General features: G+C 38.7%; 1 non-coding gene across 1 annotated transcript; it reads left to right on the plus strand.

Moving 5' to 3' along the window:
* The first annotated feature begins 5,534 nt into the window (after positions 1-5,534).
* Positions 5,535-5,641, plus strand: LOC131230039 (small nucleolar RNA R71). The gene has a single exon (XR_009163767.1). It is a non-coding gene; the product is annotated as a small nucleolar RNA R71 (small nucleolar RNA).
* Positions 5,642-17,606: the final 11,965 nt, after the last annotated feature.

Genomic DNA, 17,606 nt, shown 5'->3' on the forward strand with positions numbered 1-17,606 from the left:
AGGCTAGCCGAACTCCAGAGAAAATACACTATAGATAACCCAAAATAAATGGATTTTTGAAAGTACCTAACCTATGGTCATTCTAGGGTTATATCACACATGTTGTTTAACAAATACCGACTTCAACTTGTCTTGAAATTGAGCGACGTCTTCTTGGGATGATAAGCCGATCTTGAGCTTATCTTCAGACATGTTGAGTAGTTGTGATCTAATTGTACTTATGATTTGTTTAGTATCACTTTTGTCTCATGAAATTTGACAACCATATGTGTGCTAAACATATAGGCACTTACAATTTTCTATTAATTAATTCATTAAAAGAATTTGATTAAAAAAATCTACTAATCAACTAGACTCTAGACTTTCAAAAATTACTTTATATCTCATCATCCTATAATATATTCAAATACACAAAATATCAATCTTCAAAAGAGTTTTGAAATATGAAAATTGAAAATTTTTTTAAAAAAAAAATTGCTAAAAAAATATGAAAATACTTATAAAGTTCCATATAATCTCATCTCCAACTTAAAATCTACATTATCCTTAATGTAAAAAGATATGCAATGCATCATAACATGAGATAATGAAAATAAAAAAGGAATAAGTAAGAGAGAGTACCTGAAGAAGATCATTAGGATGGCTTGAAATTTTCACCATCTAAAAGTGTTTTCACTAGACAAAAACAAATCAAAACTAAAACTAAACTAAACTATTCTAACATAATCCTAAGAAAGCGGTAAATGGATAGATGGACCTCCATCAGACTAGAAGGTCAATCTTGATAGACAAGATTATTCAAATGGATAAACATATCATCTGAATCGAATTTTTCAGCAAATGATTTAAGCCAGTGACCGTTCACTTTGAAAATGTTACCATTTGTTGGATTTTCTATCTCGACAGCCCCATAAGAATAAACTGTTTTAACTTTATATGGGCCGATCTAATGAGATCTCAGTTTATCGAGAAAAAGATGAATTCTCGAGTTATACAAAAAAGACTTTTTGATTTGGTTCAAAAGTTTTTTGAAGTATATTCTTATCGTGAAACACTTTCATCATGTCCTTCTATATCCGAGAGTTCTCGTTAGCTTCGTTTCGGATATATTCAAGTTCATTAAGTTGTAATTTACACAACGATCCAACTTTGTCAATAGTGAAGTTGAAATTCTTTATAGCTTAATATACTTTATATTCCAACTCTACAGGCAAGTGTCAAGCCTTCCCATAAACAAGTTTATAGGGTGATATACCAATAAGGGTTTTGTACATTGTACGATATACCCACAGTGCATCGGTAAGTCCAAGTGACCAATCCTTGCGATCTGAGTTAATCGTTTTTTCAAGAATCTGTTTAATCTCCCTATTTGATATTTCAGCTTAGCTGCTTGTCTGAGGGTGATAAGGGGTGCTCACTTTATGTGAAATACCGTATTTTTCATTAATGTTTCAAATGGTCTATTGCAAAAGTGGGACACTCCATCACTTATGATGGCTCGAGGTCTTCTAAAGCTGAATAAAATATTTTCTTTTAAAAACTTAGTGACCATGCGATGGTCATTATTTTGGCATAGAATTATCTCGTCTCATTTGGAGACATTGTGTACAACGAGAAGAATATAGAGATTTCCAAAAGATGAGGGGAATGGTCCCATGAAATCGGTGTCCTAATAATTGAATACTTAAATATTTAGAATGGGATTCAGTAGCATCATATTTTGACGGGATAATCCTCTCAATTTTTGACATTGCTCACATGCTTTGGAGAGTTCGTTTGTATCCTTAAATATAGTGGGCCAATAAAAGCCGCACTGCAGAATTGTTGTGGTGGTCTTCTTAGCCGAAAAGTGACCACTATACGCATAAGAATAACAAAAGGAGATGACACTATTTTGCTCATGATCAGGCACATATCTCCTAATGATTTGATTTGGACAGTATTTGAAAAGATAAGAATCGTCCCGAAAAAACTTGCGTACCTCAGTAAAGAATTTCTTCTTATCTTACGCAGTCTAATGAGTATGAATTGTACTTATGACAAGATAATTGGCAAGGTCAATGTACCAAGGTAATTGGGAGACTCTAAAAAGTTGTTCATCAGGGAACATGTCATTAATAAGTGTCGTCTTCATGGAATCAGATAAGACAAGCCAAGAGAGATGATCAACAATTACGTTTTGTACTCCTTTCTTATCTCAGATTCCAAGGTCAAAATCTTAGAGTAGAAGGATCCATCTCATCAAACGTGACTTAACATCCTTCTTTCTAAGAAGATACTTCAATGCCGCATGATCGGTGAATATAATGATCTTGGATCCTTCAATTAGGACCTAAACTTCTCCGAAGCAAATACTATGTCAATGAGTTGCTTTTCCATAGTGGAGTAGTTCACCTGGGTAGAGTTTAGAGTTATAATCGCATAATATATAACATAGATCTTCTTCTCTTTTCTTTGGCTTAGCACTGCCCCAATTGCATAGTCGCTTGCATCGCACATGATTTCCAAAGGTATACTCTTGCATGATAGGAGCGCTTGTTTACATACCTTTGAGCTTGGTAAAAGCTTTTTGGTATTCATTACTCAACTTGAAGGGAGTTTTCTTTCGAAGAAGGTTGCATAAAAGATAAGAGATGAGACTAAAGTCCTTTATGAACCTTTGATAGAATCCGTCGTGTCCTAGGAAGGATCACATGTCGCATATACATTTGAGTGGTGGTAAGTTAGAGATTAAGTCAATTTTTTATTTATCCACCTTAATTCCATTGGACGATATAATGTGTCCAAAGACTATTCCATTCTGAATTATAAAAGGACATTTCTCCCAATTCAACACAAGGTTCTTTTGTTCACATCGCTTTAACACTAGTTTCAAGTGTTCAAGGCACTCGCTGAAGGATGAACTAAAAACAGAGAAGTCGTCTATAAAGATCTCTAAAAATTGCCCCACCATGTCAGACAAAATACTCAGCATACATCGTTGAAATGTGGCAGGGACATTACATAATCCAAATGACATCCTTTAGTAGGCGAAATTACTAAAAGGATATGTGAATGTGGTCTTTTCCTGGTCCTAAAGGACCATATCTATCTGGTTATAGCCCAAATACCTGTCAAGGAAGCAGTAATAGGAATGATCCGCTAACCTTTCTAAGATTTGATCAACAAAAGGCAAAAGAAAGTGGTCCTTATGACGGTATTCAATTTCCGGTAGTCAATGCACATTATCCAATCAATAGTGACTCTGGTTGGTACGAGTTTATTATCCACATTGGATACGATGGTAATTCCGAACTTCTTGGGCACTACCTGAGTTGAGCTCACCCATTGGCTATCGAATATAGGATAATATAATACCCACATCTAATAGCTTTAACACCTCAACTTTAACCATTTCCTTCATATTTGGATTTAGACGGCGTTATGGTTGTCTAAATATTTTTGCATTATCTTCAAGGTGTATGAAGCGAGTACAAATCAAAGGGTCGATTCTATTGAGGTCTGCAATTGTCCATCTAAGAGCTCATTTATGTTATTTAAGAATAGCAATTAGCATACTCTCTTGTTCCTCATCCAAGTGGAAAGAAATCACCACTGGATATGTCTCATCTTGACCCAAATAGGCATATATAAGATTAGTCGTCAACGGTTTTAGCTAAAGCTTCAATGCCTTAACACTAGATGGTAGAGACTTTGAGTCAGTTAGAGGTAATATTTCAAATTCAGGCCTCAACTGATTAGTTTTAAGTATCGGCATAACATCAAGCAAGGCATCCATCTCCATAATCATGTTATCATTTAAATCAATGGAGTGGGCCAAGCACATCTTTAAAGTGTCAGAGTATAAAGTCAAAAGTGACTTATCTTCCATGAATGAATTTATCAAATTATTCTCGTGGACATCATCACTATCCTCATGTTGTTTGCACATATTGAAGATGTTCGGTTCAATTGTCATATTTCCAAATGGTAGTTTTATAATTCTATTCCTATAATTGATTATGATGTTTGATGTAGCTAGGAATGGTCAACTAATGATTATAGGAATTTAAGTGCTTGCATCAATGACATGTTGTGTATCCAAAATAATAAAATCTACTGGATAATAGAATTTATCGACTTGGACTAGCACATCCTCTATCATCCCTCTTGGTATACGAATCGAACAATCAGCGAGTTAGAGTGTGGTCTTGGTGGATTTTAATTTACCTAGGCGAAGTTGTTCATAGACTGAGTATGGGATCAAATTCACACTTGCCCCCAGATTGAGTAGTGTGTGCTTAATCTGGTGGTCCCGAATCACACATGAGATGGTTAGGCTACCGAGATCTTTTTATTTTTGGGGCACATCTTGTTTGATGATGACACTTACTTTTTCTATCAAAAATATTTTTTTTGGACATTGTGCCGTCTCTTGGCCATACAAAGGTCTTTCAAAATTTTGTTTTATGGCATCCAACAGAGGGATGTTGATTTTCACCTGTTTTAGAACCTCTAAGATATCCTAAGTGTTGGGTAGAGGTTTGATGAGATCAACCGTTGTGGGAATGGAGCAACCGACTTATATTCTTCTTATTTTTTTGTTATTTCTCACGGGTAGTGTTGCTAGGCCCATCATCTCCCTTAGATTCTTCCGAGTCCTAAGGGTTTTCAGCCCTCACCAGGATATTTTTGTCAATCGTTTTTTCACTTCTAAACGTGGTGATGGACTTTACTTGCTCAACATGCTGAGTCGAAGAGCTAGGGTCACTTATCTCACATTATGGTTTTGGGTTAGGTACAGGTTGGGATGGAAGAGTCCCATTCTCCCTAATAGTAAATTGTGACTCAAATTTTTGAATGAATGATGCAAATACTTCTAAAAATGTTTTAATATCCTGGATTGCTTGCAAAGTGAACTGCTCTTGATCGTGCATGAATTTTTTAATCGTATCCTCTTGGGGTCTTTTCAGAATTAACCGTGGAATGTGAATCGAAGGTGGAGACCATTGAAGATTTTTGTCTGCGTTAGTCGTTGATCCATTCCTCCAATTGAGGTTCAAGTGGTTCTGCCAACTAGAATTGTATGTGTTTCATATGAGAGTACTGAACGACCTTTGATAATTGTTTACGGCATTGAATTTCTCATGTAACAACTCTTGGAACGCTGGAATTATAGGACACTCCTACGTCAAGTGTATGTTACTTATGCAAATACACAAATAGTTTCAATGATCTCCTTAGGTTTGACCGTTTCTACTTTCTTCAATTCGATGATTTCGACCTTTCTTGTAAGGTTAGCCACCCTAGCGTTGACGTTGTTTTCTTCCCTTAAGATGTATATTCCTTCCTTTTATTTAGACCGAGTTGATTTGGGATTGGTGGGTTTGAATAAAGTATCTCAAGATTGTGCGTTTTCTATTAGAATATCAAAATAGTCCAGCGTATCATCGAGATATTTGTTCATGAATTTTCTATTGCACATCATATCTACGAATTAGCACATGGGCGAAGTCAGTCCATCATAGAAAAAACTTATAACTCGCCAAACTTCATAGCCATGATGTGGGCAAGCACTTAGGAGGTCCTTGAGCCTTTCCTAAGATTGGAAGAAAGTTTCTTCCTCTTTCTGTGAGAAATTCATAATAGCCCTTCTAAGGGTATTAGTTTTATGAATATGGAACTCCTAGGTCATCTAAGCTCCTGTCCCAATTGATCTCGGTCTCAACGAGTAAAGCCAAGACTTGGCATTATCTTTCAATGAGAAAGATGACAATCTTAGTCTAAGGGTGTCATCTGACACATTGTTGAAGTATAAGGTTGCTACAATCTCATCAAACTCTTTAAGATGTAGATATGAACTTTCAGATTCTAGTCCATAGAATTTCAAAAGTAGTTGGATCACTCTCAGCTTAAAATCTACATTTTCTGCATTGTGGAAAGATCATGAATGAAGACATGCTCATTTTAGCTGGTTGCAAATAATCACATAGATTTCTATCTAGAGGGACGTTTTGCACTTCGTTTTCATTTTGTTGCTCCATGGCACGATGTTGAGGCTGATTCTCAGCCAATTTAGAGGATCTTAGGTGTTGTCTAATCCAACTAAACTCAAAAGAAAAGTATAAAAACCGAAGAAAAACTGAATGATTAGAAAAGAATGACTTCATAGAAGCTCTACAATTCCTCACTCTTTCTCCTCTACCCTAATTTGTGTCTAGGAAGGCTAGGTTCACCCCTTTATATAGAAGAAATTTGCACCGACTTGTAACTAACTTCAATTTTAAGCACTTATGTTACGCTTCGGTCGCGTCGACGATAGCATTCGGCTGCAGTTGAACATATCTTTGATTACTCCGAACCCTCTTTCGGTTGCAGATGAATTTCTCTAGTATAAGTTTGAATTTTATGTCTTCTTCGGGTCATACCGAACTTCCTTTCGGTGGGACCGAACATGACTTCAGTTACACCTAAGTATCGAGTTGAATTTCTTCCAAAAATGAAAGTTTCTTGCTTGAATGGTCCATGCACATTTGGTCGGACCGAACCAACCTAAGGTGGGACTGAACAGTCTGTTATTTCTGTTAATGTACTTTGCATTTTTTTTCTAGTCTTTTCTCTCTTTTTGTACTTGATTTTCTTGAATATTTGGTACTTGAAATCTTAATTAATTATTTCCAAATCTTTAATTGGTAATTTTTTAAGCATTAAATCTTTTATTTTATCGTTCTTTTTATCTTAGCTCTCCAAATCACCCCATATAATAAATTATATGTAAATAGATCAATTAAACACATTTGTACTTAGAAAATCAATGTATAATAAAGAAAAAAATTGTACAACATTTTACGCTAAACATACTATAAAATAGAAAATAGTAGGATTGAAACATACATAATTAAAACCTTTATATAGCCACCATGATATTTACATATCACCCAACTCCTTAATAAGGTATCCCAAAAGGATTAAAGAGAAAACAAATGCGAATGTTATATCCTAACCCTGGTGGGTGCTACAAGGTTTCAACGGTGGTGTCCTATGCTTATGATCCACTTGAGTTTTGGATATATTTGATTTTTAGGATAGTAATATGATCTGATCCAATTGATGAACAAAATGAATGTTATAAAGGCATTTAGGTGGGCCTTATAAAGCTTTCTAGACGCTCTTCATCTATAGTCTCACCCACTCTCCACGTCAGCACCCTTTTTCCTCTCATCAACTATGCATTCTCTGTCTTTTCCTTCCTCTCTTGATTTGCATTGCGTGTGTCATAACCTTCACTAACATTTAATAAATGGAATTGATAGTGCTACGTGAGAAACTTTGGATTTAATCTAAGGGTGCTTACAAAGGAAACCTTATTAATTGTATTCTCTCTCTCTCTCTCTCTCTCTCTCTCTCTCTCTCTCTCGTTATTTGCACTCATTAATCTAATGGTGCCGGCCAGCCGAATGAGGATTGTGTATAACCCCTGTACTAATGAGTCAGTGTAACCAAAAGCTAGGTGGGGCCATTGTGATATGTGTGTTATATCTAGTCCATTGGTCCATTTGCAACAACTGATGCTATGATGTAAGCTAAAAAATTAGGCACATTCAAAACTTAAGTGGTCCACGACACAAGAAATAATGGGAATAAAACGCCCACCATTGAAACCTCCTTGGGGCCAAAGAACTTTTGGATCAGGTTGATATTTGTTTTCCTCCCTTCATTTTTCATCTTAGTGAGAATAGCCTTATGAGCAGGTTGGATGGAATTTTAAACATCACAATGGGCTTAGGAAGATTCCAATGGTGTGCATTTCAATCCTCACTGTTTCTGTGGTGTGGCTCACTTAAGCTAAGGATCTGCCTCGTTTTTGGATTAATGTACTAATATGAGTTAAAGAAATTGATGGACGGTGTGGATGACATAAAAAATTGCGGTGGCCACCACCAGAGAGAGATGTATTTTAGAGAGAGACTTGTTTTGGAGATGGGAGGGACTCCAGTTGCCTACAACTAACCAAGCACACCCAAGGGGGAGAATTTGAACGAGATCTACTCCGTCCATCAGGTGCACCGCCATATTTTCACCATGGATCTTGAGAACCAGTCCATTAAAAGCATAGGTGGGCCGCATACAGAGACATGTAGAATCATGCCTACAAAAACTAAATTCTAGTGTTATGGCCCACATGGGTCTTAGAATGTCCTGATTTTAAGGAAATCCATTTGTGTGGGTGAGAACGCATCAGATGAGTGGATTGTATGGAAAATACACACCGTGATAGACTCCATACATAATTTGCACGATTTTAATGGTGGAAAATCCTTTATCATCCATTTCCTATGGTATGGCCCGCTTCTGTTTATATATATATATATATATATATATATATATATATATATATATATATATATACACACACACACCTTAGCCTACACAGAGGGTGGTGCACGTGATGGACGGATTGGATCTCATTCACATGAAGTCCTCCATCCACGTCAGCAACTAATCAAGCTCTCGGATGTGACTTTAGCCTTTTTTTGGGAGAGAAAAGTTAGCTGCGTAAGGGGAGCAGATTAGGTGTCACCCAGGTACCGTGTGGAGCCTAGATTGATGAATGTTTTATATATCCACGCCGTCCATCTGTTTTTCCAGGCAGTTTAGAACTATGTGATAGAAATTAAGAAGATAAAAATCCTAGGAGGACCACCCCATTGGAAATAGCGGTGAATGATCATGAAAAACTTATTGTGGGCAACTATAATATTGGATCAAGTCAATCTTTGTATTTTCTCTCCATCCAATTCTGGTGGACCTTATCAACGGTTGGATGGAAAATAAAATTTACGGTGGACCATAGGGAGCTTTTAATGGTGGCCGCTCAATCACGACTGTGTCCTGTGGTGTGGTCCACATTACATTTGGATCTGCTTAATTTTTGGCATCACGTCCTAAAATCGGCTGAAAAAACAGACGGACGGCGTGGATATACAAAAACTCATCAAGGTGGGTCCCACGGTTAGTGTAACACCCACTAAGGTGTTACTCGGGTAACAGCTAATTCACTCTCCTTCGTAAACAGCCGTTGGATTTAATCCAACGGTTGAAATGCCCCATACATTCTCATGCTAAAACCGTCGGCATCCAAACGTAGAACGCGTTGTAGGGAGGATTGGGTGTGGCTCGGGCCTCACCCCGTGGGGCCAGGTTGATGCATTTATTGTATGTCCATGCCGTCCATCCATTTTGACATTTCATTTTAGGGTTGACCCAGAAAAACATGAAGCTAGGTGGACCATTCCATAGGAAATAGTGATGATTGGGCTTAATCATTAAAAACTTTTTGCCTACCCCTCCAACCTGTTGATAAGGTCACGTAGATCTGGATGAAAGACCGTCTGTCTCTATCTACGTCCAGGTGGGGGTAGTACCCAATCCGTGTCCCTTAGTTCCCTAGAGATGCAATCCACGTGTATCACGTAAATCACTGAGAGTTGCGAAAGTGGGCCCACATAGGGTTATGAGCAGCACCGGGATCCAACGGTTTGAAGACGTGAGTCGTTGATCTATGGGTCCCATCGCCATGATGCCCCAATTTCCTCCAAGAAATCCGTTCCATCTAAAATCTAACCTTTTCAGTTTCCTTAAAAAGCTATTTGAATTTAATTTTTTTTGGTTAGCTCTTTAGTACACCCACTGTCAGTTCACACATCACTGTTAGCCACCCCCGACTACGGAAACGATGCCAAGACCTCCCGTGTTGAAACGAGGTATCTTTCACTCAGTATACCAATTGAATGCCTCTGATTGAAGGTTTAGGCAATTCTCATCTGAGATATAATTGTCGCTCCCCATCCAAGGTGGGCCCACCATGATTGAAGGTTTATATCGGAATAACGAATCATCCTATCACATACTGATCACCTCCGCAGGACAATGTATTCATCCTGAGGCTCAAGGTCTGCCGTATGTAATATGGTTGATCTTGACGCGGATTGCGTCCTACCGCCGCCGTCTCTTGCCAGAATGGGCAATTCTGTGGGGGCCCACCTTGATGTATCTGTTTATCCACGCCGTTCGGTCCTTTTTTTCATATCATTTGAAGGTATATACAGAAAAATGAAGTAGATCTAACGCTCAACTGGACCACACCAAATAATAAGCTTGGTTGCATTAAATGTAAGAGTCATTTTTGGTGTGGTCCACTTGAGATCTGGATCTCTGTCATTTTTATGCATATTTCTTGAAATAATCTGAGAGAAGGGATGGATGGCAGGGATAAACAGATACATCACGGTGGGCCCACCCACAGAACCGCCCGTTCGTGGCTAGAGATGGGAGAGGGTGGGACGCAATCTGCATCCGCAATACGGTTGAGCAATTTCTTCTTACGACATACGCTGGCACGACGACGGATGCTGTACGTTTTCTTAATAAAAGCCCTGAGATGATAATGTCCATCCAACTGCACGTATGACCCTTAAATGTTTTTGTTTTCAACCGTACTTTTAATGCGCACATATGGGACGCAAAATGTTATCTAATCGTTCTATCTTATTTAGACACGTGTAATTTAAAGAGAATTACCTGGTGCATTCGATGTCTGTGGGACACTGCAAGAGGATTTTACGGTAATTAACAATTCGAGTGGTGACCCACCATCCACCAAACAAAGGTGGTTGAGCGGAATGTAATCAATGTAAATAAGGAAGCCTTAAAATAGGTGGCAAGCTTAGAAAGAAGGCTCATGGAGATCAGTAATGCAAGAAGGATTATAGCAAATGTTAATGCAAAAATCTGGGTTACTTTCCCTTGACCTTCGAGTACCTGTATAAGAGCGGACAGAGGATACCCTGGCTGTAATATGGGACCCTCCGATACCTAAGTCAGTAGGAAATCTAGATTTGGTTGTAAATAAGGTTTTACGCTTGAGATTGTGTGCACCTTTCACTATTAGGAATGCTCCTATTTATAGGTGAGAGATGGTAGTGGCGTAGGGGATGATCTCCTTATTTGGTAGGTGCATATTGTGGAGGAATTTGGATCCTGTGCTGGTTGTGGGGATCTCTTGAGATTCTCGGCTAAGATCTAGGGCGGGTTCAAGTTATGAGCGCCTAGTTAGATCTTCGGATGGGATCTCGGGTAGATACCGTCGTAACCAGGTCGGAACTGGTAGAAGTAGGGTCACGTCGACCTAGGGTTATGCCGACCTGGGTCCTTGGCGAGTAATGCTCTTTTTTTTTTTCTTTTTTTCTTTTTTTTTGCATCGGGCAAATCAACGAGTTCTCCGACCTGCTCTTGAGGTCTATCAAAAGATCAGGTCCGACCTTATTCCCTGCTTGGTTTGGGGCCAGGAATAGAGCCTTTGATTGCATTTGTTATTAACTGTCCTGGTTAAGTCCATGGAATGCCAACCTTACCTTACCTTATCTTATTGGTCGATATATTTTTCCCATAACAACAACCATTAGAACATAAGAATCATCTAGATAATTGTATAAATATAAGAGAATTTAGTAGAATACCAACTAAATCAAATCAAATCAAATATATCTTTCAATTACTTTGTACTTCGCAGCATTATCAATCATTTACATTCCATAGTGTAATCGGTAGCAATAACCAAGTAGCTATCAACTTTAGTTGTAATTCGTGTTTACGCTCATATGCTGGACTTAGATTGTATATCAAGCAAGTTTTCCATTCAGAAAGGCGCTCTACAGTTGTTTTTTGTGATCGACTGTAAGAATGTCCTTTTTGTTTTATTTTAATTTAAAAATTCCTTTCATACGAAAGGCAAAGGTGCAACCCATCATCAGAGGATGACCCCAACCCTTTGATAATCACCTGATCATCTTTAAACAACATTGTGCAAGTGGTTGAATAGGGGACCGATCTTATTCGATCTTGGTCATATATGATCGATTCCGACGTATCTGCTTATCTTGGTACTTGGGGTCTTAGTTGTTCGATTTGAATTGAGCCGCACATTCAATTCTGACATGCATGTGCAAACTACGTGATTGAATTGTACACCAAGTGGCAACATCTTTGGCACTCAGATGGAACCCTTTCTTTGGTTTACTTAATGGTGCAACATTGTGAATTGACTAATAAAAAATATGAATAGAATGAGCAATCGAATTGTTGGGGTTGAACCCTCAACACCAGCCACACCACCTCCGATCGAGGACGTGTTGGTTCAAACAGCCCCGGAGTCATTGAATTTAAATGTTAACTCGACACTTAGTCCCGTTAACGAAGAAGGGATATCGACCTCTCGGACCATTTCTCTCAAAGAGATAACGTTCGGAGTTCGAAATGTGCGACTAAGTATCCAACATGTTCAGGAATATGGGAGAGCTCAGGCCAATTTGGTCCACACTCAAGCCGAGTAATTCCATATTCAAATTGAGAATGTTAATAGATGAATGACTAACCACACCGATCCCATGCATCTATTGATGGCCATCACTACCGAAGGAGCACCTATGGCAATGCAGTATAATGCTGAAGGAAGTTCAGTCGGTAACATGGCTCAACCACAATCGATACCCTTTTGCAGCAAAATACAACCCCCCCCCTCCCCCCCCCCCCCCCCCTCTAAATTCTAATCTAAGATGTACTTCTAATCTAAGATGTACAAAATGCCCCGCTGCCCGCCAAGCTCAAGCAACCAGAGTGGGAGGTTAGGAATTTTATCTATGAATCTCGGAATCAAGGTATATTGGGAGGACAACTTTTCAAGCATTTTCCCATAAATCCATTGTTCCGTAAGGGGCAAAACCGGGCAAGTCCCGATCCACTACCGATGGTTGAACCTCAACAAGTGGATCATGATCAGATCATGCAAATGATCCAAGAGGTGATAGGTCAAGTCCTCGGCATCAATACTATCCTAATCTACCATAAGGCATATCCAGAATGGATTGACCAACAACACCATTGTCGATGAATTATCAACCGGATTTTTTACTATTCTCAGGTGATTTCGGTCAATCGACCATTGAACACGTAAGTCGGTTCACTATGTAGTGTGGTGAACTAGCTAATAATAACTATCACAAGTGGCAACTATTCGGTCATTCATTAACTGTAAATGTTCTTCACATGGTACTCCAACTTAATGTCAAATTCAAGTCACACCTAGTAGAAGATGAAGAAAAATTTTCATGCTCAGTTCTTTTTGAAGGACATGGAGATGACCATAGTTGATCTCACACGCTTTCGACAGTTACTATGGAAATCTTGCAAACATTACCGGGTTCAAGAGAGTGAAAAGTCGGTATAAAGTCATCACAACCAAGGCCGAATTTGTGCAACTTGCGTAAGATGTTTTGGAATACAAACTCTAAAAGAAATTCATCGAAACTGAGTTTATGGATTTGTATGATGTAACAAGAAAAGTTTCTAGATATGAAGAACTTCTTCAGGAAGGAGCCATGTAAAAGAACTCGATAATCATGACATATTATCATAACCCTAACTACAAAGTTGCGATTGTCAAAGTAGTTGCAAAAAAGCCACTCACATGCTTAGCGTTGGTTAAAGAGGAAACAACTACATTGGCCGCATAAAAGGCTTAGAAGATATACACATTAGATATTACCTAAGCCGATCAAATATTCGAAATACCATTAGCCAGGAAGTTTATTAAAGTTGACACTAATCACAAAATACCTGCAGTCGATAAATTGAAAAAGGTTGAATATTACAAATGGCACGGGATACGTTCTCTTTTAACGAACAATTGCGTTGTGTTTAGGAACATCGTCCAGGATAACATCGATCGGGGATCATTGAAATTCCCTAAGAAGGACAAAGAAACAATGTTGGTCGATATTGATCCGTTCCCGCTTAATCTGGACATCAACATGGCCACTGTGAATCTATGAAAATTGGATCAGCCTCATTATAGGGTTGATCTTGATTCTAATAGTTACCGTGGCACATCACGATGATCGAGGTCAGGACGACATCAGTTATATGTAGCAACCACAGATTACATAAAAAGATCGAGAGAAATACAACATACCGGTCGAGGCTCACAACTATGCATCGATGTAACAAAATAGACCATGATTTAAAAGCTTTGCCTTACCTAGTGAGCAGGTCGAATATATAACTCAAAGCGGAAGTGACAAGAGGGATCCTAGTCAACCGCATAAGGCGTTTTCATCTCATGACTGCCAGCCTCGGCAGAGAAATCTAAGACAGAGAATGGTCAAGCCTTCACCAACTCATGAAGAAGTCTAGAGAAGGGTCAAGCATCCCAAATTCCTTGCCACCCCTGAAGCAATAATTCGAACCCAGAAACATCGTTGGCAACGGCGTCAATCAGTTAGAAGAAGAGAATTGGCAAAGACCGATAATGCATCTTAATTGAAAGCCATGCGACCATGCCCATGCTAGAAAGTTCTTCAACCAGATGAACAGTTGACCGTAAACACAGTCGAAGTGTTCTTGAAACTCGTCCTACCTGGTCAGGTTATGGAAGATGTCACTCAGCCCAACAACACGACAGAATTGGGGAACTTTGATAATCGTGATGACTTGTCTGCTTATCTCAAGGATGAGTGGTTCTCAGTTGATGATCTACTGATCGAAGTACTAATGGCAACGACCGAAGCATGGGAAGTGTCTTCACTTGCTTTCAAGTAGATAGGGATGACTAGGCAATCAATAAGAACGTTGAATGTTCTGATGTAAGCTTTGATAAGCAGCACTGTTCAGAAACACCGGAGGGCAATGTTTGAGTTTAGAGATTATTTTTGGATCATTGCCACTCTTGGTGTTTGATTGCAACAGGTACTTACTCTACCATTTAGATTCCAAGCCAAGCCATCTCAGCCCATTGGGATGGTAGGTGATGTGGGGAGCTCGGTCTTCCTGTAGTGATGCAACATGCTTCCTTTTCATTAGAAGGTATAATTGAAGAAGCATCGAGAACAAGCGAAATATCACAGGTAAACACTGTCACCGTGGAGTCTAGGGCATCATATGAAAAAGTGATAATAGAAAGGCCCACTCATGTCATGGTGTAACACCTTAAACCATTGTAAATATCTGCCCACCTTGGGCATTGCCTGGTCACTAGAAATTTGGTCGATAATGGGGCAGCCTTTAATCTTCTTCCAGTGAGAATGATGCCAAAATTGGGAAAGACTCTGACCAATTTGATTCCATCTGAAGTTACAGTCAGTAACTTTGTCGGCTATATCACAAATACACATGGTGTATTACCAGTCGATTTGACCATATAAACTAAAAGAGTATTGGCTCCTTTATTTGTGGTTGACATTTCGTCTATGTACAATGCTATGCTCAGGAGAGATTGGATTCACTCTTTTTTGTGTATTCCATCATCCTTTCATCAGTTTATAATATTTTGGAATCAAGATAAAGTCGAGTTGATACTGTCCGATAACAAGCCGTTCTTGGCTACATCAAATGCAAATGACGCCTACTACTATAGGGATGATGTAGGGTCGATTCGCTTCACCAGAAGGAATAAGTACGAACATCCAACCGAGATATCTATCAAGAAGAATCCAAATAGTATTGTGCAAGATATTACTGTTGTAATTTGTCCAGTTAATAACCCGCCGAGGGATATTATACGTTTTTGGCCGATCCCACATTGTACCATGAAAGAAATTCCATGATTAGTATACCAATAGACAAAGAATGAATGGTCAACTTTAGGCTAGAATAAAGAGGCAAGAAGATAGCCTAAAAGATGTTGACAACGATTGCTTCATAAATTTGATCGATATGGTCATTTCAGCCAATGAGATAGATGGAGACGAAATAGACATGGACTTAAAGAAAGCCCCTAATAAGCTGGAAGATTCCCAAGCTCATGTTCAGGATCCCTTGGTTGAAGTGAACCTAGGAATCAAGCAGGACCCTAAGCTAACCTTTATCAGTGAATTGTTAGAGCTATAAAATAAAGTTAAACTCACTAGTTTGCTTGGAGAATTTGCTTATTGCTTTGCATGAGACTATCATGAGATGTTAGGACTATATCGAAGCCTAGTCGAACATAAGTTACCGATAAGGAAAGGGTATTGATAATACAAGCAACCATCTAGGAGTGACAATAGATGTCACTCAGAAAATAAATGAAGAAATCAAGCGATTACTAAAGGCCGGTTTCATTAGACCTATTAAGTATGTCAAATGGATCTCGAACGTAGTCCTAATAATATAAAGCACTCGAACATGGTCCCAATGATAAAAAAGAACGGTAAGTTATAGGTTTGTATCGATTTTAGAAATTTAAATATGGGCACGCCCAAGGCTGAATATCCGATGCCTATGGCCGATTAGTTGATCGAATGATCGATCGGATACCAGATGGTTTCCTTCATGGATGGCCATTCTGTATATAACCAGATATACATCGCACTTAATGATGTATTAAAAATATCATTTAGGTACCCTAGGCCTTTGGGAACCTAATAGGTGGTTATGCCATTTGGGCTCAATAATGAAGGAGCTACATACCAAAGGGTAATGAATACCGTACTCCAATTCATGGAGATTTGTGTCGATGAAATGGTAGTTAAGTCGGCTAACATGGAAAACCATTTTGCTCATTTACGCAAGTCGTTTGAGCGAATGAGGCTTCATAAGTTAATGATGAAACCCCTTAAATGTGCCTTTGGAGAGTAGGTAGGTTATTTACTGGAATTCCTTATACATCAACGCTGAATCGAGATATAACAAAATAAAGCTTGAGCAATCATAAATGCTCACCCATTAAGGAACAAATCAGAATTGTAACATTAAGGTAGATTTCATGCAAAGGTTTATCTCTAATTACGTAAGAAAAACTAAGGTATTTTCTCCGTTGATAAAACTGAAATAAGGAGCTAAGTTCGAGTGGGAGGTAGAACATCAGCTGACTTTTGAAAGGATTAAGGAGTATTTGTTAAAGCTACTAGTGTTAATGCCACCGGTCAAAGGTTGACTACTCAACCTATATGTTGTGGCATCGGTAGAGTCGGTTAGAGCATTATTAGCTTAAGATGATGATGATCGAAAAGAGCATGCAGTCTACTATCTTAATCGGAAGCTCCTCGATATCGAGAGACAATACTTAGCAATAGAGAAGTTATATTTATCTTTGTACTTTGCAGCCACTATACTAAGGCATTATTTGAGGCACTCTGTGCCTACATGAATTCACCTTGCACTAGTACCGGAATGAGCTTGTTTGCATTAACATATGGATACGATGCAATGGTACCTTTTGAGGTCACTATGTCATCATTAAGGGTTGCACACTAGACTAGTTTGACCCCTCCCAAGTTCATATAAGCAATGCTGGTTGAGGTCGAAAAGTTAGATGAGACCCACATGAGAGTCTTAGACTCTATAGTAACTAACAAGACCAAGGTCGGCCGGGCATATAACAAAAGAATGAAAGGAAAGTCCTTTGAGGAAGGAGATAAAAGTTTAGAAAGTAGTGTTGCCAATAGGGCACAAAGACTAAGCCTTGTGCAAGAAATGGTCACCTACTTGGGATGAGCCCTATGTAGTCGTCCAAGTTCTGAAGGGTGGAGCTTATGTCTTGGCAATAAAGATAAAAAAGTTACAAGAACTCTAATTAATGGTCAATTCTTGAA

Source organism: Magnolia sinica, chromosome 16, assembly GCF_029962835.1.
Source record: "Magnolia sinica isolate HGM2019 chromosome 16, MsV1, whole genome shotgun sequence".
In the NCBI taxonomy this organism is placed as follows: Eukaryota; Viridiplantae; Streptophyta; class Magnoliopsida; order Magnoliales; family Magnoliaceae; genus Magnolia; species Magnolia sinica.